Source organism: Pinus tabuliformis, chromosome 2_1, assembly GCF_031772625.1.
Source record: "Pinus tabuliformis cultivar Carrire ecotype Pingquan chromosome 2_1, CPIR1, whole genome shotgun sequence".
NCBI lineage: Eukaryota > Viridiplantae > Streptophyta > Pinopsida > Pinales > Pinaceae > Pinus > Pinus tabuliformis.
In genome coordinates, this window is record NC_142299.1 from 774,304,855 (window position 1) to 774,331,387 (window position 26,533).

General features: G+C 38.9%; 1 pseudogene across 8 annotated transcripts in view; it reads left to right on the forward strand.

Moving 5' to 3' along the window:
* LOC149202869 (putative pentatricopeptide repeat-containing protein At3g13770, mitochondrial pseudogene) overlaps nt 1-26,533 on the forward strand; it is a 124,129-nt pseudogene that overhangs the window by 60,134 nt on the left and 37,462 nt on the right. For 2 of the 8 annotated variants that reach the window (XR_016253921.1, XR_016253924.1), the window contains exons 3-6: nt 17,442-17,529; nt 17,637-17,713; nt 18,049-18,088; nt 18,677-18,725. The product of XR_016253921.1 is annotated as a putative pentatricopeptide repeat-containing protein At3g13770, mitochondrial pseudogene, transcript variant X1 (transcript). Of the gene's footprint in view, nt 1-17,441; nt 17,530-17,636; nt 17,714-18,048; nt 18,089-18,676; nt 19,671-26,533 lie in introns of those variants that run through there. The other 6 variants (XR_016253926.1, XR_016253928.1, XR_016253927.1 and 3 more) reach the window with 5 other exon arrangements.

Sequence of the window (26,533 nt, forward strand, 5' to 3'; positions counted from 1 at the left end):
AAATGGGAAAGCCCGAGCACTCGGTCGCGTGGGGGAACCAGAGGACCGCGGGCGGAAAAGGGAAAAAGCATTAATCATACAAGGCGGGACCTGCGCTTTGGAAATCGGTGGTTTTGATTGGGGCGCCCTTAAACGGTAAGAGGTTTTGGATGAAAGCGGAGCGATTCCACACAACGATCGACGCGTGGCAGGCGGAGGTGAGAGAAAACCGCCGTTGATCGCGTGCTATCGGTCGAGCAAGTCAACCGCGCTAAACGTGCATATGGCGTCGGATTTGGAGGGCCCAGATCGGACGGCTGAGATGACGCCCAATGGAAGAAGCGGAATTGACAGGGAATTAAGTCGCATTTTAGAGGGGATTTGAAATCCTTTTGATCGCCACAGTGGAGGAAGAACGTATCCACGACGTAATTGAAGAAACGAACCAACGAAGCATGCTAGCACCATTTAGAGGAAGACAAGTGGCAACTCCCTGAGCGCTAATGATGACGCTGAACAGGGAACTCCCAACGCAGCTGCAGAAGGTGAATCGATAGAGGCGGAAGAGGAACCGAACAAGCATAGGGATCGAATGGCTAAAGCCATGAACAGAGGCAGTCAAATCAGTCAGTGGAGTTAGACACAGAGAGACAGAAGTCGAGAGACGAAGAAGTGGAATAGTGAACCCTGAGAGGAGGACTGAACACAGAGAACAGTAAAGCAGAGCAGAGGAGACAAAGGGCCGAGTTGATCAGCAGCAGCATCGAGCACCAAAGAGCTTGAAGATTCAAGCCATCCCATAGAGGATCTGTTCGGGCTGAGCACCACATTGGGCTCTTGCCATTGTAGACCAGAAGGTCATAGAGCTGGTAGGAAGAAGAAGAGTCTGTGTACTCTAGTGGCTTGGGGAATCCAAGACCACCCTGCCAAGCAAATCTACTTCAAGAGAACTCACATTGAGTCCCTGTATTGTAAAATTCTCTGCCCAAAGGCACAATAAAACAAGGCCACCACTGAAGCTGGATCGGAGACGTAGCCCTGGAGCATAGGGTGAACTCCTTATTAAAATTGTTTGTGTCTTTGTGTTTGCTTACTGTATTTCTCTGCTGTCTTTCCATTTTATTGTCTGTGTATTGGCAATTTGATCGATCCGTTGCTTCAATAACACAGAACACACACCAGCACATGAGTCCGTAATACCTTAGTTTAATAAATCTTTAACTGATGTCATTCATAGGGTGAATATCAGATCAGGCATGCTAAACTTGTAGGCATATGTGGATGGGATGGGATCAATGGGGCCTCAAAGTGCTCCCTTCCCTACGTCATGGAATCACCAACCATATGTGCAAAAAGAAGTTGGGACAAATCCTGAATTCTATAACATGTCTTTGACCATCTTCTACACTACTTACTGAGCTAAGCTGAGGGGTCCACCAATAGATGGCTGATATGGAAGTCTTCATTGCAATGGAGAGGTTTTTTCTTCATTTGGAATGGTGTCATGGACCTCTTCATGAGTAGTTAGGTAATACAAACCCAGTAGACCCTCCCAACACAACATAAATAAGATTAGTTTACTTATTTGCCTAAGTATACTATGGAGGATAACAACAAACCTGTACATATGTGTCAACAACTCTTTCTTGCTAGGAAAACAAGCAAGGCAGGCTAAACTTGTAGACATCTATGGATAGGAAGGGAGAGGTGAATCCTTCATGGCATGACCCTCAAGGTCAATTGATATATAGGTCCTTTATCATTATTTCCAATTTTTACCTATAGGGCTATAATGCTTTTTTTTAATATTCTTTCAAGAGGGAGCTTAGAACATTGAGCTACCATTCCCCTTATTCATTTATTAAATGTTTAGCTCATTGAACACGTCCCTTTTATTTCGATGTTCTTTAGACAAGCTAAGGACAAGGGGAGAGCCATATAATGAGGTGGCATTTACTCAAGCTTCATTTTTTTTGGATTTAATTTTGCTCTTCACCTCTTTGCCCCTTTATACATTCTATGGATAAGATAAGATAAGATATTATATTAATACACAACAAATGACCACAAAAGTAGGTCAATGGGATTGATGAGTACATTGATGTCAATACAAAATAGCAATACTAAAAAGTCTCCTATATAAAGAACAAGAAGTAAAGTAAAAACATGAAGTTTATATGCAAAAACATGGGAAAACCTTTGAATCCAAGTGCAAGTGGTCATAATGGTAGGGAGATGTACAGAGGGAAAGGATCTAGGGACTGGGTCATGGTCCATTAGATCTACCTCTTCTAAGTTCTAACATTTGTGGTCACAAGAAGAAAACTCCATATAGAATGGTGCCTCGAGGAAGAGATGGGGGAAGATCTAGATCCTCTACTACGCTATTGTCTGGTCATTGTAACTTGCTGCTAATGTGTAGTTGGTCTCATTTTCTTGTTGATAAGGGATTTGTTCTAGTGACACCACTAAGACATCTAGGGATGGGGAACGGTCCCTCAAGTCTACACCTATCTAGATCTAGGAATGATGTTGTCATTAGCCTATCCTTTGGTGCCCCTAGTTGATGGGAGCATCATAAAGGAGGGGATGATCCGTTGAACGAGATTTGGTAGGAGGAGGCTGGACAATGTGGGCATGAAGTTTGAGGGCCTTCTACATGTAAAGGGCTAAACATCTCTAGTTTGACTTGTGGAAGAAACTGGAAAGGGTTTGGACCCCCTTGATTAAGTAATGAAATCTCTGATGAATTTCCTAATAAATGAGGCAATGGAAGATAAAGTGCTCCTTCGTCTCAATTTCTCATAGATGACATAGTTGGTAGATCCTATCTAAACGATCTATTTGGTGGTCTGTCTCAATTCATAGTCGATGAGAGCCAACTTTGCACTGTCCTAAGGAGATGTGAAGGGCATGCATCCAATAGTGAATCATGTAACGGGGACGAACAATGAGTCCATCCCTCATCATCATAAAGTGGTTAACGTAGAAGGTCATCTCTGGATGTAATCCATTTTGAGGATTTATCCAAGTGATCTATATATATTTCTTGTAGATATCCTCACGAATGATTATATTCATCTCTTGCTTGGTTGGTAAAAGGTCGTTGGGTGCACACAAGGAATATCTAAATGGACGAAGCTGGTCCATTGTAATACCAATTGAAGTAAGGAGATTCGAGACTCTGATATACCAACATTGAGATTGAGTTGAAGGACTAGTTGTTGCGATGAATTGTAATGAACAATAGGCCAAGTATGGATATCTGTCATGCTTCTACACTATGTTGGCAAAAATTTGAGCACAATGTAGAAGTGAGACAAGATTAAACATTGCCTCAAGTTGGAAGGGATGAGCACCAAACTTTGTGAGAATGATGGGCTAAGGAACTATTTGTTTGCACTGAATTAAGTGGAAAAGGACGGTCTCTACTCTCCCAACTAAGGACCAAACAAGCTCTAGTAAGCTAGGTCCCCAAACCTTGGATTCACATAGTGTTGTGGGTTGGACAAGAATGTCCATTAGCAACATCTTGGATGATATGTCTTGAAAGTGGTTTTGAAAACACTGTTTGTCAAGAAGGGTCAAGGACCCATAGCCCTTGTTGATTCAACTTGTAATTGAAGTGAGGACCTGTGAATAGAAACCCCAAATAAGTATATGTGTTGGTGATATCAATCTCCTCACCTTTGAAAAAGAAGTGGTGATAAGAGAGAATCTTCTTCAATGCAGTGAAGATCATGACCTTGGTTTTACCTAGGTTGATTGTCAATTGACAAAGATCACAAAAAATAGCTAGAGCTTTTGGTTATTGCTGTAATCTATCCAAGGATGAGGCTAGAAGGACCACATCATCTGCAAACAAAACGATAGAAATTAGGACATGGTCTAGAAGGAAACCATCATCATCTTAGATGTGTTTAGTCAAGGACTCCATCTCGTCAATGTAGATCCCAAATAATGTGGGGGACAAGGGGAAACCTTGTTTAACCCAAATATTACTTCGGATGGAATTTGATAAGTCGTGTGCTGTACGTAGGTGACCAAAGATTGACGTGTATAGATGCATGATGGTTAACAATAGGGTCTCTGAGATGCCATTGTCTTTGAGTCTCTAGAATAAGGCTTCCCTAGGAACGTAATCAAAAGCTTTTCAAAAGCCTAAAAAACAACATTAAACTTTTAAAGAGTGACGGTGTGCTTCCTTAATGATGGCTTTGAGTGTGAGAATGTGATCAATAGTTTGGTGCTCAGATTGAAATCCATCCTGTCCTCTAGCTCTCGGATGTCGACGCTCAAGCTCTCTAGAGAGTTTCAAATGGAGAATTATAGCATAAGGCTTCGAGAATGTGTGGCCCACCTTGATCATTCTTTAGTTATTGGGATCAAAGCTAGGGCATGATTTGTGTATCAAGTGAATGATGTGATATGACCATGCCAATGGAAAACCTATATGGACCACATGATTAAAGAGATCACCCAGGTAAGGAACTAGAGAGCGAAGGACATGTTTAAATAACTATGTCTGGAAACCATTGTTGTTTGTTGCTTTGTTGATGTTCATCACCTAAACGACCTCTCTAATGTCCTTATGTAAGAATAAGAGGCATGAAGAGGGCGGAGATGTAACCTAAATTTAAGGTTGCCCAGGAATATCATAGATAGTGGAGACATGCGAGAACATGGATTTGGGGTTAAAGTCGGCTAGGAGGGGAATGGCGAGGGAAGATGATGTCCCATAAATGTTTAGGGGAGAGAATAAAGGAGGTACACAAGTCCCATCTCCTCTAAGAAACAAAGAGGTATTTCTTGTGGCAGAGAAGAAAAAGGTAAGAGGCTTTGATGTTGGGATAAGAGGGGTGAGCATGGGTGAGTGTGTACCAATGCTGGTGGTGGATGGCATTGCATTCTTCGTCATATCAACAATTCATAGGATAGGATTTGGTTTTTGAGGAGGTGGAAGTGGGCCAGGGGGAGTGAGGGTAGGACTTGAGGGCTACGTCCTAAATCATGGATGAGAGGCAACAATACTTGGTAGAAGCGAAGTTTAGTGAGGAGAATTGGGTCTCAAGGGGGGAGCATTTGGCGAAGGTGGGTATTAAAGGTGTCTGTGTCCCATTGAAATGGAAAATAGTATGAGGTGGGCCTTGGGGGGGTTGTGGTAGGAGAGGGCAGGGTGTTAGCTTGGAGAGAGAGAAATAAGACTATGGTTTGCTAGTCTGATGGGGAGATAGTTAAGTGATGAATAAAGGGGAGTAAGATTGGGCTATAATGGACATAATCGATAATGATTGCCCCTTCACCATGAGGGAGACATGTGAAAAAGCAAGAGTTTGGGAAACAGGGGAGCCCATTTAGCATAAAAAACTCATGAGATTCTCCTAGTTGTACAAGGTGTGGGCCATAGGCTGTGAAAGACCCCAACTCATCATTTGACATCTGATGAATAGCCATTGATGTTGGATCTATCTCCTAGATCAGAACACATCCTTCCACTGGTCATGGAGAGGAATTGGGAGGGCTTTGGTGTAGGCATTGAAGTCACCTAGGAGGATAACTTCCCCAACTACGAAACACTGGATGATATTGGCATAGAAATCTATAAAGGGATCCTCCTCATGTCCATGAATATTAAATGTCAAAGAAGCAGGAGGGAAGTAATGGATTATAATGTAAATGTCCTTAGGGAGAGGGGAAACACCTCTAACTTGAATCCACATAAACCTAGCAAACTCATTTGCGGTCACCAAAGATATGCTGCTTTGGAGGGAGTCTCTAACGAAATAAGCAATTTTGCCTAAACCTTGAATACCACTAGAGCTTCGCATCTCTTGTTTGCATGTTGTGAACTGATGGTAGGATGTTTGATGACCTCAAAGCCTCATACATGAGGCTCAGTGATGACCGAAAAGTTCCATTACCACTTCAACAATTGATGGAAATGTCTGCGTTCTATCATCTCTTTTGTCAAGCCTTTATTTGGAAACCCTATATCAGGATTCCCATGTGGGTGGAAAATAGACTTAAATAAATTCTTTGAGGTTTCAGATGATTGCCTAATTCCTTGCCTTGCATGCCTACCACAACTAGCTCTTTGGAGAGTTTGAGCCCGTTAACTTGTGATCTAATGAGATCTTCGTCAAGGAATATCTTATTGGGAAGAGAGAATAGCTTATGTTTGGCTCCGAGCACTTGAAGTCGATCAACTATATACTTGAATTAGAGAAAGAGAGTGGAGTGTGAACTAAGCCAAGCTCTATCCAAGGGATTGTTAGGGAGGTCCAGATTATCCCTAAGAAGCAAGGTCCCAACCACCATGGGGTTCAAGGACGAGAGAGGTAGAGGGAGCCCCTCACCTTGAGGTTTAATCCTGGTGCTTTCCTAGCACGTTTCTCCACTAGCTTAGTCTATACTACCTCCTCAAGTACTTCAAAGGAAGGGGGGCTTTATCCTCTCCTTTAACTACGTGTGCCCATGAGTGGATATGAGTTTCTGTTTCATGTTGAAATTTAGCCTACTGAGATTTGGTCTCCTCTTGTTTGTTTTTAAGGTCGAGAAGTCCTGCATGTAATGCTTCACTAGAGTGGTGGTAGGGTGTATCTTGGGCCTTGCTTTTATTTAGTTGTGTCTACATAGAAATGTTCTCTACCTACATTTTTGCTACTTTCTTGGTGAATTCATAGACCTCCATCCTGTTGATTTTTATAGTATTTCTGAAAAACTGATAAATACTTCTAATGGTGTTGATCTTCTTTTAATTTTTCTAGTATATCATTAAGCAATTACACTTCAGAAATTAAACGATACAAGAATAATAGAACAATAGAGATCACAATACACAAAGAGAGACAAGATTTACCCTGGGAAAACCTACAAAGGGGAAAAACCCTAGTAACCTTCTTCAATAAAGAAATTCTTATGTTCAACAAGAGATACACCTAGACCTATGGTCAAACCTGGTCAAACCCTCCAAGTCAGTCTTCCCGATATGATCCAACACTTCACTCTACTGATCTGACCCATAATTTCAGCCCTCTTGTAACTGCCAGAATCCCAATAACTTCAGCCCTTGCAACTGCCCAAAATTTTGACCCCCAACAATAGAACTCCCCAGCAAAATGCGAACTACAGAGAGATATAGACCTTCCAAATGTGCGAGCTAGGAGGGAGAGAGAGAAGATGATTTTGTCCTTCTTTTCGTCCTCTTAGTCCTTGTCCTTCGCTTGCTTGCCCAAAAACTTTCTTGAGAGAGAGATGCAAATTGCTGGAGGAAGAATGAGGTCGAGTTGCCTTTATATAGTGATCTGCTAGGTTGAATGGATAGGACTTTGCCCAAGGCTGACTTGACAAACATGGAGCCAAAATTTCAATTTCAAACATTCAAATTTTATTCTTTTAAAAGTTGCAATGGGACGTTGACTCAAAATATATTTTTCTTTTGACTCTAGCATTTAAAATATGCTTTACAATATTCAATACAAATACATTAAGGGCCAAATATACATTATGAAGATCGACCATAGTTACAAAATTCAACACTCCCTCTTAATTAAGGGAGGTATTCATAATAACTGTCACGTGTTCTCAAGTCGACAAATTTCTTTATAAGAAGGTTATAACAAAATCATTACCATAATCTGGTCACCAACTATGACACATGGTAAACCAATCAACTACCATAATTTGGTCAACAATCATTGACACATGGTAGAACAACAAGATCAACAAGTTACCATAATTTGGTCACCAAATGTAACACATGGTACATCTTTAGCATCAACTAGTCACCATGATTTTAGTAGCTGCCTCATGGTATACAGACTAGTCCTGGATCACCATCATTTGGTCAACAAATGACTCACGGGAAAACCCTAGGGACACACTTAATCCATGTGAGTAATATGGTCCCAATCCAAAGCCCACACTCTTCTTGAGTAACCTGGGTCATGATGCTAAATGAGCTCTCTCACCCAACTGGCGAGCAATCTGAGCTTGATGCTGAAAGGCACCCACTCAACTGAGTGATCATGGGCCTCTAGGACCATTCTTCCTCATCTGGTCAACAACTGTGACACAGGAAGAATGACTATCCTCTGCTGGACCATTCTCCCTAGTTTGGTCATACTTGACATAGGGAGAATGTTTGTCCATGGTGCTATCTCATCAACACTCCCTCTCGTTGAGAGGGGTAATCTCCACAAGCCTTAGTTTGTCCTTGAAGTTGTAGGTAATATCCACAAGGCCTAGCTACAGGGCCGAGTTGCAGGTGTCATAGAAGCCAAGTTTACAGGCCAAATTGTTGGCCGAATTATAGTGCTAAAGAGGCCGAATTTATAGGTCTGTGGTGGCTGGCCGAAATTGCAGGCTTGTGATAGGCCGTAGGTTTCCACAGAACAACCCACCTTCTTCTCTCAAATCTGTGTCCTTGTTAGCAAAGTATTCTGCACCAAAACCGTTTTAAAAAGATGTCCTAAATTCTTCTACCTTCCCTTTGTTTTTTTGCCTTAGATCATATCTTCTTGTCCAAATTTCTTTTCACTGAAATGGACGAGTTCATAATATATTTATATTGATTTTCCAACTAAAGAGACACAACTATTGAAAGGTTGTATGGGCCGACTTAGGTAGGTTGGAGCCGACTTGTTCTTAATTTATTATAATTTTAAGAATTGCAAAGATAAGCTTTTTGTAAGGCTTGTACATGTTGTGAGAGTGCCAGTCATGTAAACACACTAAATTTATATTGTGCATAATCTTCTGCATTTGTTCTTTTGTTGTTTGTTAAAAGTGCTTCCACATAGCTCCCCTTTGTTTGTTGTCCAAAAATGCAAATAGGAATTTATCTATTTCCATCAATTGCAATATGCAACAGAACTATGGAATCAGTCACTATCACTTGATCTTTTAGAGGGCAACAACTGCAATTTTTTTTCTCCAACAAGCATTTTCTCAATAACCTCATCCCTTGTCAAACATATTATTATTTCAACCTTTTTGTATCATGGCATTCAGTGCTAGTTCTGGTTATCATGCTTGGGTTTTCTGCATATACTTATCTTTCATATTCCTAGGGCATATACTTATCCCCTATCACTAGAAATAAAAATGACACCTTCTTTGTTGATTCACTTTCTTTCTTGCTCATTCTTTAATAGGTTATGCACCTAGGGATTTATCACTATTCAAGCTAGGACATTATCACATAAGTTATGCACCTATTCATTTAGGGTTTAGATAGTACAAAGATAGTTTGCATCATGAGTAGGGTTCTCAACCAACAATGCTAGGTTTAGGTTATAAACTAGGGTTTAGGGTTTCTAGGGTTTCCATCACAATGTTGGGGTTTCAACTTGAGGTTCTTTAACAAGTAAAGGGTTTGCCAAAAGGCTAGGGTTTTGTCTTCTTCAACAAAGCACCCAAGTTGCCATCTAATTGACATCAATGACAACTTCCAATGATCTCCACCTTTGTCATTGATGGCAATACTTTCTCCCTTTTTAGCATTCCCCCCCCTTTGACATCAATGGCAAATGTGGTGCTTTGCATGACAAATATTTCCTGCAAGTACTTTCCCTGTCATCGTGCTGCTTTCTCTAGACATCCTGCTGCTCCCCCTATCATCTAGCTTCTCTTTTTGTCATTAGGTTGCTCCCCATGACAATATCATGCTGGCAATGTCATAAGTTCCTCGTAATAGTATGCATGATCTTCTTATGATGCCCTTAAATTGATCAACAACAAGTATTGATGTTGAGCATTCAAAGTGCATTCAACATTATCTTCTGGTGCAACCTGCTTTCTTCTCCATACCTTTGTGACTCTCTTTCCTTTCTTGATGTTGAGAAATCAATGCAGGTAGATTAGGGTTTGATTCCTCTTTCTTAATAATTACTTGTGAGTTATGTTGGTTTCTTTTACTTCTTTATTGTCTTATATTTCATCAAGCAATTACCATATTATGTGTGAATAAAGATCACAAAAACACAAGACACAAGATGTAGGCATTATGCCAGGGCAAAACCCCCCTCGAGGGGAAAACCTAGTAAAAAAGTTCTCTTCCTTAAATAGCTTTTATTTGAGACTCATCAACCTAGACATAGACCAAACCTTCACTCCACACCAAGTCAACCCTTCCAGATCTTCGACCTCTTTGCAACAACACTTCCACCCCAGCAACTTTGACTATGCAACAACTAATGGCATCATGTAGCAACTGGTAGCAACGACACTTGGAAGACTTCGATCTCCCAAACTAGGGCACGAAAGAGAGAGAGAGTAGCACCAAAACTTCGATTTCTTCCTTCTCTTTGACCTTGACCCAACTCGCACTCCTTTTGGCTTCCTTGATCCACTTCACACTTTTTATGGCTTCTAGAGAGATATCAAACTAGCTTAAGATGAGATGCTCCAAATGAATTTGATCTCCTTCCTTTTATAGGCTTCAGCTGAAGTCGAATAGGTGTCCTTTAGGCTGACTTGGTCTACATTAGGCCAACTTGGTGTGGATGTTACATAAATCATATTTTACTCAATAATAAACCTTTCTACATGATTCCAAAGCCCAAGAAGGGTCTCTTTAATTGTATAGTGACTCTATTGACTCAATATTAATCTTAGGAGTCCACAATGGGGACTTTGACTAATATAATGATAATGCAAGCATGAAACCCATGCTTTAAAAAGTCATTGATAATAATAATTTTTTTTCTCTTTATTCTTTTGACAAGTACATCACATAACAACTCAAATCCATTTATGAAGATTGAACCTAGTTACATTCTTCAACACCTCCTCTTAACTAGGGAGGTATTCATAATATACAAATATAGTGGAAGATCTCAAAACACATAATCTATGAAGAAGTTTAGGCATTGCAATGCCATGGACTAGATTCCTGACCAGGGGAATCTATCCAAGGTCCTCCAGTAGTTTAGGCACTACAATGCCATGGATTAGATTCCTAACCATGGATATCTATCCAGGTGGGACTAAGATGGACTAAAGCTTTCAGCCTCTCTAGGTACCATTAGGCTTACTTACTAACCATCAACCTAGGGATCTAGGTGCGTATCCAAGGTTAGAGCTCCATGACCAACACCACCCTCCCTACTTCGGGAAACTAGACATCAACACAAAGTGTCGGCTAGATGTCCTCCCAGGCAATGTCTTACTCACAAAGCCTCAACTTCTCGATCAGTAATAAATCCTTCCCGATCGAACAAATCAACAACAAATCTCTCCAATCAAACTGATCAACAACTCTAAACATGTAAAACATGCTATCAAACTTTTGAGAGATTTACCTGTACAAACACAACCCTAATCAGTAACAAACTTTCAAATGTACATAAACATATACAAACCTCTGGGGTCTTCTAGACAACTTGATGTTGCTTCTCAACTTTCCACAGTAGGACTTAGAGCTTTTCCAATGAATCTTTGACAGAAGATTCCTCAACCATGCAACTTCCTTTCCTACTTCCCATGCAACAACAAATTTCACAAATGGATTAGGCTTTTCTTATCTCAGCAACCCTTCAAAATACATTCTCCAATTTTTCTTCTCTTACAACCTTCACTAAAACTTACCGTTGTTAGTCCTGGTCTAGTGTATGATACATGAAGTAGAGAACCATATCTGTCACTCCCTCTTAATTAGAGAGGAATATTCTCGACTATCCTCTTATCCTAAGGAGATTTCTTTCATCTGTGCTCCTTCTCAATCTAGGGAGATTTCTTTCATTAAAGTTCCCTCTTAACTTAGGGATTTCTACTTCTTCTTTACGACATCGAAGAATCTTTTGTGGCTTCCATCTCATCAGAGTTATCGTTACCATCACCATTCATATCATGCTTATCACATCAACTTTTCTTTACGAACATATTCACTATCTTGAAGATCACATACCTGCAAAACTTAGATAGCAAGTACAACCAAATCTATAGAAGCATGAAGTTAACCATATCAAAATCACGAAAGCATTCAACTTTATATATATCAGATGCCCAAACTTACAAACAAGAGACACATATTCTTCAACATCTTGCTAGGGACTTTATCATAAACCCTAGACTACTTCATCATAACAACTTTCATTACATCTAGGGTTTCAATGTTTCTTCCAAAGGTATGACATACCCTACTACAACATATAGCAAACCCTAGAAACAATTCAAACAAATATAGATCTACAAAGTATCTAACAACTTTTAGAATTCATATGTTAGACTTCCCACTAGGGTTTCATACAAACCCTAGATTTCATACATGAGATTTAACAATCAAAACCAATCACAACTTAGTCAACAACATGACTAGCTTCCACTAGGATTTGTTGCAAACTGTAGATTTTCTTAATCAAACATCAATCATGTTAATTTTAGGCAACAATGGTATGTTTTATGCTTTAGAGCAATTTTAATTCAATTTCTTTATTAGCCTAGTATCAATATTCAAATTAGCAATCACATCAACATGATAGTAAAATGCAGATAGAACATAAACATAAACAATAGAAGACAAGCCAAGACAAGAGGACACAAGATGTGGCACCAACCAGGGACAAACCCCAATGTGGGGAAACCCTTGATCAAATCTTCTTTTAGTCTTCAATAGTTCAACAGAGAGAGATAGTACAATTTACAAATCTGATAATTTATAACAGCAACAAAAGAGCCCTAACTAGAAAAGTCAATGCTGGTCAACAGGGTAGATTTGACCCTCAACAAATCGGTCAACTTTAATCAACTTCAGCCTCCAAACAGCAAGATAAAACAACCCTCAAAACAGTCAAATTCAGCCCAGTCAAAGTCTGGTCAAATAGCCCACCTACGGTCAACCCTAGCTACAGTCAATGCTGGTCAACAGTCAACATTTAGCCTCGATTTCTGTGCCCAAAAATGTGGCCTGCCCAAATAGAGATAGCCCTCACAAAAACACAGTCAAAGGAGGTCAATGCATGCTGGTCAACACTTGGTCAAACTGTCCAGAAATTTGGTCTCTTGAAATTTCGGCCTCCTGAAATTTCGCTCTCTTGAAATTTCGACCTCCTGAAATTTCGCTCTCTTGAAATTTTGGCCTCCTGAAATTTCGCTCTCCTGAAATTTCGGACGTGTGGAGAGAGAGAGGCCCAAAAATCTGTACCCAATCAATGAGGAGAGAGAGAGAGAGAAGTGTGAAGATGAGTGTGTCCAAATGAGGCTAAGTCACCTTCTATTTATATGCAATGTTGAGGATGAATAGACGTGATTGTTGGGCTTTTGAGCCTACATAAGTTTGTTGGCCGACCTTGACAATTTGACCATAATCAAAATAAATTCATAACTTCATTTGTACATGTCAGAATCAAATGATCTTTAGATCAATCCTACACCTCTTGGAGAGAGGAATCCAAGAAAAATATCAGTTGTCATAAATAAGATGACCCATGTGGAGTTTGGCCCTAGTTGCCAATTTTAACAAATCACAACTAAAACTCAAATTTCAACAAACTTACACAAATCTCAAATAATCACATTGTCATCATATATCAAAGATTTTACTTCTACTAAGGTTTAACTCCAAAACCCTAGAATGCACAAATACTATCATCCTAGAGAAACAAACTTCGACTAGGGCTTAGTTCCAAACCCTAGGATTCATGACCACCGACAAACAGGTCAACTCATACATCTAGGACTTCATCATCATGCATAGGCATTTCATATCATGTGTTAGTCAAACCCAACTTCACAAACATCAATAAGAGTTAGACATATAAAAACTTGATTAGACTAGGGTTTGATCAGACAAACACACATCCCAAGGAAATCATTTCTAAGACATTATAAGGGTCTTTCTTACATATTCCATCAAACCCTAATGATCTAGGGTTTTAATATAAGAACATAGCAAACCCTAAATTACCAATACTTCAAAGGTTCGAGATTTTAGACATTGTCATTCAACCCTAACAAGTTAGGGTTTCCATAACCATACCAAAATCACAAATAAGAAATCATCAAAGCATCAAACAGTTATTTTAGACTTCTTCAAAACATCATACATTTTGTTCAATAACCCTAAGTAGATTAGGGTTTCACACATTATCATTAGCATACCCTTAAGTTAGGGTTTTCCAGAGAACCTTTCTAGGGTTTTATGAGAACAATTAAGGATGTGAGGAGGGTAGATTTATCTAATGATGAATCACCCAATCAAGAATCTTTAAGATTCAATGAAGCTAGACAAAATGATGTTAGTAATACAAATTTCAAAAATAAGATGAACATAATTTTTGTATTAAGAGAATTTTATAATGTGTATAGTCTAAGACATACCTGGAGTTGTTCCTTGACAAACCTTGTAAGGATTCCTTGAAGTGTTCTCTTTGTATTAAGCCATGATCTTTTATACCTATAATACATACTTTCAAGCAAAACATGTGATACCAAGAACATGATTCAATTTCTCAAGTTAGATCTTCTACGTAATCATGGAAGATGGAATCCTATGATATTGAAACTCAAGTTATTCCTTCAATTAATATTAGGACTTTTACTTGACATCCTAGATTACTTGTGAACCCTAGAAGATAAGGATTAAGGTTCTAATATGAGACTTTCGTATGTTATCTAGGGATTACAATCTTTACCCTAGACTAGCTATAAACAAGGATTGTATGAACCATTTAAGATTAGATATATTGAAAATCTAAAAGCTTATGAGCATACATACCTTGTGTTTACATACCTCTGATTTGATAGACAATACTTACTTGATTTCCTTGAGCTGGTACCTCGGACTATCAATTCAGATCCTCAAGGCTTGAGTTCCTATAGGACAGACTTCGATCCATTTTCTAGCTTCAACGATGTTGATCCCAGGCCTCTAACAACATAGCTTTTGTTGTCACCCAATTCCACTGCATGAGAAGATGGCTCCTTTGATAGTGTATGAAGTTGTTTACTTTCTCCTGTCATGTGCCTTGATGCTCCACTATCAATGATCCATGCATTGTCATCACTAAGAGAACCTGTAAGAGCAGCCAAGAACCCTTGACTTTTGACCTTGTTGAATAAGTAGTAGATGACCTTCTTGATCTAGCTTCCAGTAGTGTTGATACCCATTCTCATATAGTTTATCAAAGAGGGAGAATCCATGTCCATTCCTTTTGAGCCAACAAAGTGATCTTCAACCTTTCTTGACCTTAGCTCTGATACCATGTTGAGAAATCAATGCAAGTAGATTAGGGTTTGATTCCTCTTTCTTGATAATTACTTGTGAGTTATGTTGGTTTCTTTTACTTCTTTATTATGTTATCTTTCATCAAGCAGTTACCATATTATGTGTGAGTGAAGATCACAAAAAAACACGACACAAGATGTAGGCACTATGCTAGGGCAAAACCCCCCTCGAGGGGAAAACCCAGTAAAAAATTCTCTTCCTTAAATAGTTTTTCTTTGAGACTCTTTAACCTAGACATAGACCAAACCTTCCCTCCACACCAAGTCAGCCCTTCTAGATCTTTGACCTCTTTGCAGCCCTTCCACCCCAGCTACTTCGACTATGCAACAACTAACGGTATTAGGCAGCAACTCGCAGCAAAAACACTTGGAAGACTTCGATCCCCCAAACTAGGGCACGAAAGAGAGAGAGAGTAGCACCAAAACTTCGATTTCTTCCTTCTCTTTGACCTTGACCCAACTCACACTCCTTTTGGCTTCCTTGATCCACTTCACACTTTTTCTGGCTTCTAGAGAGATATCAAACTAGCTTAAGATGAGATGCTCCAAATGAATTTGATCTCCTTCCTTTTATAGGCTCCAGGTGAGGTCGAATAGGTGTCCTTTAGGCCGACTTGATCTCCATTTGGCCGACTTGGTGTAGAGGTTACATAAATTATATTTTACTCAATAATAAACCTTTTTACATGATTCCAAAGCCCAAGAAAGGTCTCTTTAATTGTATAGTGACTCTATTGACTCAATATCAATCCTAGGAGACAATGGGGACTTTGACTAATATAATGATGACCTAAGCATGAAACCCATGCTTTAATAAGTCATTGATAATAATAATTTTTTTTCTCTTTATTCTTTTGACATGTACATTACATAATGACTGAAATACATTTATGAAGACCGAACCTAGTTGCATTCTTCAACATTTGATTGATGATTCTTTAGATTGTCTAGGGACCCATTTTAATTTGCAATCTCTAGCTAAATGTCCAACATCATGGCATTTGAAACATTCAGTTTTGTACATGAATGGAGGAGCATAATCTCTGTTGGTATGTGCATTGGGGTATTTCCTTGCACCTTGACTTCTGGGGAACTGATTGGAGTCCTTATAGATGTCTTTGTTATATGCCCTGCAATCCTTTGCCATATGCCCAAAATTTGTAAAAGTGTGACGATGACCAAACAATATAGTATGATCCCTGGAAACTGAGGATTGCCGTTGTGCATATTTGAACTGTTCTGCCTTGAAGTTCCTTGATAATATTTATTGCTACCTGCAACATGAACATTTCTTCTTGGAGCATAGGTCTTTCCAATGTCATTTTGACTCTTTTCCTTGCTTCTGCTGGAGCTAGGGGTACTAGCACAACTTTGAAGCTTCTCCATGTTATTGTCTTTTGATGCATTAGGATTTGCATCATTTTTGCTAGAAGACTCACCTGCATAACCAAGACCAGATTTATCAAGAGGAGACCTTTGACGACTTAAGATATCATCCAAGGTTTGAGAACTCTTTAGATTCTTGTTGTGCTGATCAACTTCTTTCCTTAGAGAAGCAATCTCTTCTTTCATCTTTTCACTTTCTTCATCTTTCTTTGCTAGCTGGTTCTCCATTTCTTCCCTCGTCCTTATTGCTTCACATGATTGGTCCTTAAGAGAGATGACATCTAATTTCAATTTGAAGATCTCTTCATCTTTTTCTTCTAGTCAGCATGTCATGACATTTCTTTCCTTTTCTGCTTCATCAATTTGTCCTTCCAGGAGGACTAAACCTTCCATTACATTTGCAACTCCTTGTGCTTGTTTCTTTGCTTCTTCTAGTTGAGCTTTAAGGGAGGAGACTTCTTTCTTATATTGACCAATTTCTGCTCCAAGTTCGCTCAAGTCCTCAAGACTTTGTCCAAGATGATTTGACAAATTATCTTCCCTTCTCTTTGCTTCTTCCAATTGACTTGTCATGGAGATGACTTCTTCATTATGCCTTTTCTCAAGCTGATGCAATTCCTCCTTAAGCTTGGTGAGATCCTCATGCTTTTCTTGGACTTTACACATTGTGGTTGCTAGATTTTGTTGGAACAATATTTTATTCAGGTTTGCTGTAACATGTAAATAGGCACACGAAAGCTTCTCAGCATGAAATTACCTAACAAGATTGAAGTCAAACCTGAATTAGGTTGTTTCAAGTGATAAGTTGTAAAACTATAGGGACAATCTACTCATTACTTTTCTTCTTGCAGATTTACCTGGTTTTACATGAAGTGTGTATAAGAGGGATTATGCTCTCATCGCACCTGAGAGTCATGTTTTTAGTGCCATTCCTGACTGGTACTCTCATACTTTCTTCTAAACTACAATTGGTTCTCTCTTTTTGGGACAGAACATCTCCAAGTCTTAGGGTTATCTGATTGTTGTTGTTTCCCTTGATCCTGCAGGACTAAGACTATTGGAGCATATCTGATTACTCCGGCTATGGGATCCCATTTTTTCATGTACCTGGCACAGATGGAAGGTCTGGGAATCTGGAACCATGTACATCCTTATGTTTCACAATGATACCAGCACCTTATCTTTCGTGCAGATTATGAAATAGTCTTCTGCTTACTGACAAGTTTGCCACATGAATTAGTGTGACCTGAAACTTTTTTCTAGCCAATTTTTCACCCGACCTACTACATTGTTAGACATGTACACATTTTGGACAACGTTAATTTTGGCCGTCTCTAACATTTTATTCCTTCTTTTTCTCACTTCCTTTGGTTGCGAGCCCTTCAATGGCCACATTTTATTCATGTTATAGTTTTTTGTGTTGGCTGAGCTCTCAATTCGCTTTATTTTTTTCACCAGAGAACTCAACATCAGCCTTTCCTCCACGGGATGTTGAAAGGTCAGGTTCATTTTTTTAAATAAATCTTTTATATTCTAGTCACAAGTATTTGGTTTGTATGGGAGGTTGGACATTTTATATAGATTTAAATAAAATATATTTTAACTTGCTGGCAAAAAGTCTTTGCTTCCCAAAACTTCATTCTCGGAAGTTAGGCTATTTGTGATCCCAAAAGCATTTGGAAGTTTTAGGTTTTCAAGCCATGATTTCCCTCCTTAACTATCTGTCTTTTGCAGTCACAGGATTCTCATGGCCTTACCACTATTTTGCATTTCTTCTACCTTTTCAAATGCTTTCCCCTTTAGTTGCTGAACAGATTCAGCTTCTCTCTTCCCCTTGTTATTTTCCATACAACCCTCTTCAATTCCTTCTTGTATGCATCCCTTTCAATGGCCTTACCCTTCCTTAACTATTATATTTGTGGTGCCTTTCTTGAAAATCTAGTTTGTTATTTCATTTTCTGGAAAATTTATATATCTACGTTTACCCATTTCAGCTCATTGATGTGGTGTATATTAATCATTTTAACTCTAAATTTTGTGACACTTGTTGTTTTATCCTTCATCTAATGAATACTTATCTTTTCAGGTTTCTATTTGTTGTTAAAGGTGAGCTGCTCCTGTCAGGAGGTTCTGAGGTTACTAAGCTACTTGTAAGCACTCTTCCTTTGCTTATTCATCATTTTCTTAACTTGGTTTTGTGAGTGTACTAAGGTTTGTTTTCATGTGTTCTTTGAATTTGTCATTTGCATCACATCAAGGATGGTGGCATCAATGGATGGAACTTATGGTTTTTGAAGCTCGAAGATATCTTCATTATTTTTTAAAAAATCTACAAGTTACGATTCTCTGCAAGACCTTTATGCATACAAGCTATAGTCTGTGTTTTTCAATTCTGTTCTGGAATTTTCTGCTGCATTTCACTACAACAGACATTCACAACAGGGATCCTTGAATTAGATTGCAAGACATCAAGAACATGAAAAGAAGAAATGAGAAAACAATTATTTTCTTAATTTGTGGAGCAACCAAGTTATCAGGCATGTTTCAATCATCATTTTTCTGGGCGTCTGAACTTGTGGAGGCAAAGTAACCATTTATGGGTGTTTTGCCCTCTGTTTCATGGGCATGGGCATCTAAATTTGTGGAGTGAAAACAAGAATTCGTGGACATTTTACCCTCAATTTCCTTGGTATGGGAAGCTGTTTTCATTGGCATCTCAAATCATGGTGGCGGAATAACTGTTCATGGGCATTTTCCCCTCGATTTTTTGGGTGTGAGCATCTGTTTTTATTGGTATCTGAACTTTTGGAAGCAAAGCAATTTGTGGTTTTGTTAATTTCTTGCTGCAAATTGTGTGTTTGGGGCCTGGGCCCTTGTTATTCTTCATGATCCGAATTTTGAAGGTCAGACGTGAGCCACGGGCTTTTCTCCAGTTTTTCCTGCTGTCGACTGACTATTTTACCACACTGCCTGAGGCAACCACGAAGGTGACAATTTGAATTCCAGTGCTTTAATATCGTTGTAAATTTTCTGGCTGCTCCAAACATGATGTCTACCTCCACGGAGACTCCTTAGCAGCTGTAAGTGAAATGCCCCTATGTTCATTACAAGAGACTGCATAGCAGAATGTGTGAGATAGGAAAGCTAGATGCCGATTTCTTTGTTGAAATAGGTAGCTAGGTTCGGTCTTCATAAATATGAAATGTACTCCTGATTCTTGTATATTGTAAAATGAAAGAAAAAAATGTTATTATTATTTTTGTCGCATGGGTTTCATGCTCAAGGTCAATTTTATTTATAGGTCAAGCACCCATTGAGTGCTTCTAGGGTTTGTCATAGAGTCAAGAAGTCAATTAAATCATTGTCATATATGAAAGACCTTATTGGGTATATTGTATCATGTCAAGAAAATTATGAAAGACCTTATTGGGCATATTGTATCATGTCAAGAAAAATATTGCAAGTCAAAAAGTGTCATAAGACCCCTCCAAGACAAGTCGGCCTAGCAGTCAAACTAGTCGGCCTACAGGAGAAACAAGTCGGCCTCACAAGTGCTATTCTACATCCACATGAAGCCTATATATACAAGGTAGTCGACCTCATTGGAAGGGCATCCAAGCAGCTTATTAGAGAACAAGAAAGAGACCAAGAAGAAGAACGAAGAAGAGGAGAAAGAAGGGAAGATAGATCAAGGTTTTTTATAAGATTGTTTTTGGGCTACTCATCTCACATGTGCGAGGAATCTAGGGAAATTTTCTGTTGCAGCAAGATCGAGAATTGCAGTCACATCAAGGGGCCGAAATAAGGTGTCAAATAGATCAGATTGCAAGCCGAGTTACCAAGGAAAAAGGATCAACCCTAGCGAAGGAGAGAAGACTCGTACTTCTGCTCTAAACTACTCACACGTGCAAAACTGCTGAGATTGCAGGCAGGCCGAAAATTGCAGACCTGTAATAGAAGCCAAAATTTTGAAGAGAGGCCGAAATCTGAAGTATTTGAAGCAAGTTTGATTGGCGTTGACTTTGTGGAAGACAAGCTCATCAAAAGAAGAAGTTTGACTTGGTCTTGGAGGGGTTTTTGACAAGAGTCTTAGGTCTTGGAATTCGTCATTTGAAGAATCTATAAGAGAAGAATTCTTGTGGGTTTTCCTTTCAAGAGGAGAGGTTTTGGCCCTGGCTAGCAGCGTATATTTTGTGTCCTCTTGTTCTTTTGATCTTTATAGTTTGGCAGCTATTTATTGATAAGAACACAATAATAATCAAGTGAAAGAAGAAGCTACTAACAAGTACATCAAGTAAAAGAACATCACAGGCAGTTATCAAAGAGAAATCACCTAATCTAGCTGCCCTTGATTTCTCAACATTTTTCACCCTGGTTCAGAAGCTATAGGACTAGCATTCTGAGAAAGATATGTTAAATTGTGCAACTAGGGCCAAATTCCACTTTGGACAGCTCATTTGATGGAGATAATTAACATTGAATTCCTCTTTTCGAGAGGACCAAAATTGATCTACGGTTCACTAAAATCGGACAAGGAGAAATATGTTTTTGAAGTAAAGCCCTCACATGTGCAGTTTGTCATGGTTGGATTGGGGTCAAGTTGGACAAATTGACCCTCCTCCAACGCATATAAATAGAAGAGACCTCCATCCTCATTTGGCACATTCATCACACATCATATTCTTCTCTCTCCTTCATTGATTGGGTTGTATAGATTGTAGGGCAGCCTTTCTTCTTCACACGTGCGAGATTTTTGGAGGCTTCTTTGACTGTTTGGGTTGACTTTCTGTAGCAGGACCATTTGACCTTGTTTGACCGAGTTTCCTTCATTGGTTTGATTTCATTTGACCATCAAAAGTTCGATTTTGGAAGGTCGAATTGCTGGGCATAGAAATCGAAGAAATCTGGGCACTTTGACCAGCATTAACTTCAGGGTTGGCTGCTGTTATGACCGCAGAAAAGTATGACAGACTTTCTCTCTCTTTTGATTGAATTTGACTGGGACTTTGGAGGACTGTTTTGGGCTGACTTTGACCAGCAAGGAAGGCCGAGTTTGACTGCCTTTGACCGAGCTCAAGAAGAGGTTCTTTGACCAATGACTGCTGACTGGTTAGGGTTGTTTGACTGCTGTTGACTAGGAACAAAATTTTCAGATTTGACAGGGTTGTTTTTACAGTGATATTGGATCATCAAATTTGACTTTGACTTTGTACTATTGTACTCTCTCTCTCTCTGCTGAACATTTGATATTTATAATAAGAAGAATTGATCACAGGTTTTCCCCATCTTGGGGTTTTTCCCTTGGCTTGAGCCAAATTGTTGTGTTCCCTTGTCTTGGCTTGTCTTCTGCATTTTACTATTTATGTTCTATCTACAGTTATTGTCAATGTGAATTAATGGTTTATGTGATTGCTATTAGAAACTAAATTGGAATTGACATTGGGCTTATAAAAAGGACATTGAAGTAATTGTTGCAAGCATAGAACATACCATTGTTATCTAAAATTAGAATGGTATCAGAGCCCAAGTGAGGACAAGCCCAAGCAAGAGAGAAAATCAATCACTAAGATATCTATTGGACAAAGAATATTTGACAAGTCTCCATGGCCTCTACATCTTACTTCAAGACTGAGGACAAGCTCAATGAAAAATCTGACTATCATGCATGGAAGATGACTTTGGACTTGACTTTGGAGGAGCATGAAGTATTGGACTATGTGTAGGGAAAAGTGGTGGAGCCTCCTTTAAATGCACCTGCTGTTGCGAGAACGAAGTATAGAAAATGTGAGGTCAAAGCTAAGAATATTATATTTGACTCCATTCAAAAGCATTAGCATTCAGTAACCCTAGGTAGACTAGGGTTTTTCACATTAGCATTGACATACCCTTAGGTTAGGGTTTTATAGAGAACCTTTTAGGGTTCTACAAACATAATGATTTTAATGAGGGTAGATTCAATCTAATGATTAATCTCCTAGACAAGAATCTTTATGATTCAAAGGTCCTAGACATAACACTTGTTAGTAATGTAAAGCAGATTCCTTAAAATGAATGAGTATACCTTTATAACAAAGAGAAACAAAACTTATAGTCTAAGACATACCTTTGAGTTTAGACAAACCTTATAGGACATTAATTCCAATAGAGCTTCTATGCTTTGTCTTGTGAGGTCTTCTTCATAGCCCTTGAGCATATCAGCAAGCTTTTCCTAAACAAGGAAAATATAAAAAGAAATGTTATTAGCATCTAGTATAACCACATCCAGATAGGAAAAGGAAAACCAAATATAAAAGATAATACAAGGAGTAAGATACTTATCTTTGGAAAATGGTGAGGGCTCCCTCTTAATCCAATCTCGAGGGATACCTATAACTTTAACAAAACAATTCAACAATGTCTTTCCAAAGAATGTTAAACCTATAAGTGCTAGAAATCAAAATACAAAACAATTCAAAAACTTAGAGTAGAAGGACTTAGTAGTATAAGTCCTTTATTTCTAATTCTTCGGTCTTGTGCTTCTTTGGAGATCCTTCTTTGACAACATTTGCATGATCCCTATTTCTCTTTCTATTTCTCGGATTCTCAAGACAATCGCTTTTATAGTGACCCATCTTGTGACAATTGTAGCATTCGATTTTGGATAGGTCTATCTTCCTTCTAGGCCCTTTAGACTTCTTGAATGATCCTTTGTTCTTGTGATGAGCGGAGTAGGCATTTGAAACTTTCTCCTCTTCATTCTCTTGTTGCTTACTAGAGAAATTCTGACTTCTTCCTGACTGCATGCATTCCATAGTTGTTCGAATGTAGGAGTTTCCTTCCAACTGTTGAGACTTGATGAGAAGGCACTCCATGATGTTGGTAATCCTAGAAGTGCAGTGATTACAAGCTCCTTTTCCGGTACTATCTCATCAATTGCTTGGAGTTCATCTCTTAATCTAGCTATTCTCACAAAGAAGGATGCCACAATGTCTTCCTTTGTCATCTTTATAGATCTTAGTTCATTCTTAAGACTTGCTATTTGACCAAGATTCTTGATAGTGAATAATTTGGATAATGCCTCATACATCTCTTGAGCAGAATCTATGTTGGATATATATGGAATGAGGTTATCCTTTATTCCATCCACCATTAGTGTCATGGACAATATTTCTATTTCCTTGAACTTTGCCTTTTCTGCATCACTTGACTCATTAGTAGGCTTCTTTACTTTTCCTTTGACTAAATCCAATACTTTATTCTTCTCGAGGATGAGGTCTATCCTCTTCTTCCATGCCCTGTAGTTGGATGCTCCTTCTAATTTGTTTTCTCCCTTCATTGAGTTAGACATTGTCCTTGAAGATGGTAGACTTGACTTCTTATATGATCCTTTCGATGACCCTTATTCAAACTTCTTATTCTCCTTTTAATAGATCTTTGAGCTACCTTTTTCCTCCTTCTTCACCTTAGCTCTGATACCATGTTAGAAAATTAGAAAGGCAGAAAGATTTTCTTTATATAGATAATTACTTGTGATATTCTTATGGTTTTCTTATGTTCCTCTTTTATCTTTTAGTTCATCAAGCAATTACCAAAACAATAGCACAAAGATCACAGACACCAGATGTAGGCAGACAGCCAGGGAAAAACCCCTATCTAGGGGAAAACCCAGTCAACAACTCTTCCTTAATAATTTCACAAGATGATCCAAGACTCTTGGCCTAGACGCAAACTTCCTCCACAATGAGTCGACCCTTTCTTCCTTTTGTAGATGATAACCCTTTCAATAATAACTTGGACCTGGTAGCAATAACTTGTAGTAGCAACAAAACTTCGATCTAGTAGAACTTTGACATAGCAGTAGCCTAACAACAACTTCGACCCAGTAGTTAGCCTAACAACAACTTCGACCCAACAGTTTGCGCAACAACAACTTCGACCCAACAATTAGCCCAACAACAACTTCGACCCAACAGTTAGCCCAGCAACAACTTCGACCCAACAGTTAGCCCAACAACAACTTCGACCTTCCAGTAGTAGACTAGAAAATCCACATGCGTGAGAGAGAGATGACCCGAAAACTTCGATCTTGTCCTTTCCAGCAATTCTCCTCCTCTTGGAATTTCACACTTTTTCTGCTCTTCTTCTTGGATATTGAACTTGTGTGAGTGAGTGTTCCAAATGAATTCGAACTGCTTGTATATATACCCTTTTGGTGAGGTCGAATTACCCTGTTTGAGGCCGACTTGATCTCCTTGAGGTTGACTTGGTGTGGAGGTGACAAATGACTTATTTGACTCAATAATAAATCTTTTTACATGATTCAAAAGCCCAAGAAGGGTCTCTTTTAATGGACAATGATTCTAATGGCCTAGAATAAATCCTAAAAGTCCTCAATGGGGACTTTGATCTAAAACATGATTACCCAAGCAAGAAACCCATGTTTTAATAAGTCATAATAATAATAATAATTTCTTTTTCATTCTTTTGATAAATACATTTCATTGTGACTCAAATACAATTTATGAAGACCGAACCTAGTTACATTCTTCAACAAACTGTAGGGCCAAAGTTTGACTGCATGCCAATTTGACTAGGTTGTTGACCAGTGTTGACTTTTGATGTTTGATTGGTTTGACCAATCGCTGTTTTGACCAAGTTTGATTGGTATTTTGACTTGTATTATTGGCACAAATTTCTTGACAATTTTTGTTTTGTAACCTTGCTAAAAAGATAGTTTCTTATCAAGAAATGATTGTTGGGTTTTCTCCCTAGGTTGGGTTTCCTAGGTGAAATTTTTTTGTCTACTGTGCATGGCTATATTTCTATGATCTTTACTATTTCCACTGCATTTGCTTTTGATATTTCCTGAGTGTAATTATTCAATTATAGTAGTGACATAAAAATTATTGTTTGAAAATCATTAGGAAGAAAATTGTATTCTATTGCATTTGCCATAGAATTTCAACATGGTACCAAAGCATTGTTGAAAGATCAACCATTTAATAGCCTCAAATTCAGTATTCAGGCAGCTTGTACAAGTCTCAGTTCTCTTGTCAAGATGGTGCCCAGTCTAATGGTAGAAGGTAGGTTTGGATGGATGCCATGATGGAGGAGTATCTATTGATCATGAAGAATGATGTGTGGGAGATAATCGAGAGACCAAAAGGGAAGTCAGTAGTGACTTCCAAGTGGATCTATAAGATCAAGCATGCAGCAGATGGCAACATCAAGAAGTATAAAGTGAGGTTTGTGGCGAGAGGGTTCTCTCAGAAAGAGGGAGTGGACTATGAGGAGACATTTGCTCTAGTCGTTAGGTACACTTCTATTAGGACTATTGTTTTATTGCTTCAATTATGCGTTGGAGGTTACATCAGATGGATGTAAATACTGCGTTCCTCAATGGTGTGACTGAGGAAGTGTACATAGAGCAACCTCAGGTCTTTGTGGTACATGGGAAGGAGTCCCATAATTGTAGGTTGAAGAAAATTTTGTACGGACTCAAGCAGGGAGCCAAGGTATCGTATTCCAGGATTAATGGATACTTGATGAGTTTGGGCTTCACCAAGAGTGATGCAGATCCTGACCTTTACTTCATGGTTGTTGATGGTGATCCTTTGATCTTGGTGCTGTATGTTGATGATTTGTTCCTTACTGGGGTAGAGAGGCTCATTGTTAGGTGCAAGAGGGAGTTGGCTTCAGAGTTCGAGATGAAGGATCTTGGCTTGATGCATTATTTCTTGGGATTGGAGGTGTGGCAAAGATTAGGTGAGATCTTCCTTAGACAGGGGAAGTACACAGTTCAGATCTTGAGGAGATTTGGTATGATGGACTGCAAGTCCATGGCTACACCTATGGTGACCAATTTGAAGAAGCTAAGTGATTCCACTTCAAATTCAGATTTGGTGTATCCATTATGTACAAACAGTTGATTGGATCCTTTATGTAGTTGGTTAACACCAGGGAA